This window comes from Carlito syrichta, unplaced genomic scaffold, assembly GCF_000164805.1.
Source record: "Carlito syrichta isolate Samal-C Ts95f unplaced genomic scaffold, Tarsius_syrichta-2.0.1 Scaffold316474, whole genome shotgun sequence".
NCBI lineage: Eukaryota > Metazoa > Chordata > Mammalia > Primates > Tarsiidae > Carlito > Carlito syrichta.
In genome coordinates, this window is record NW_007260570.1 from 426,283 (window position 1) to 426,731 (window position 449).

The 449-nt window shown below is 71.7% G+C and overlaps 1 protein-coding gene across 1 annotated transcript in view; it reads left to right on the plus strand.

The window, feature by feature from the left end:
- Positions 1 to 449, plus strand: part of RNF39 (ring finger protein 39) — a 4,226-nt gene that overhangs the window by 315 nt on the left and 3,462 nt on the right.

Genomic DNA, 449 nt, shown 5'->3' on the forward strand with positions numbered 1-449 from the left:
GAGGCGGCGGCGCGCGCCGCGGGCCCGGGACTGCGGGCTGGCGGAAGTGCGGGGAGGGCGGCTCACGGCGTCCCCGGGGAAGCCGGCGCCCTTTCGGAAGTTTAGGTCAGGGACTAAGGGATGGAGTTGGGAAGAGGAAAGCAGAGGATGAGGGGCGGGCGCTGACCCTGGGTTTCCAAGGTGAGAGGTGCCGGAAGGACGACGGGAAGGAGCCGACACTTGGTCCAGAGGGCAGGAGGCTGGACGGATGCCCAAGCCTGGTGAAAGGAGCTGGGGAGAAGAGGCTGGGAGGCAGAGGAGGGGCTGGGCACTGGATCGGACGCGGACAGCCCTGGGGCCCCGCGAAAAGCGCGGGAGCTGCGGGACCTTGGGCCGGGCAGCCGCTGGGCGCCCGGAGGAGGAGGAGAGCTGGGGGAGGGAGAGGGCCGGCGGGCGGAAGGGGGAGCCGA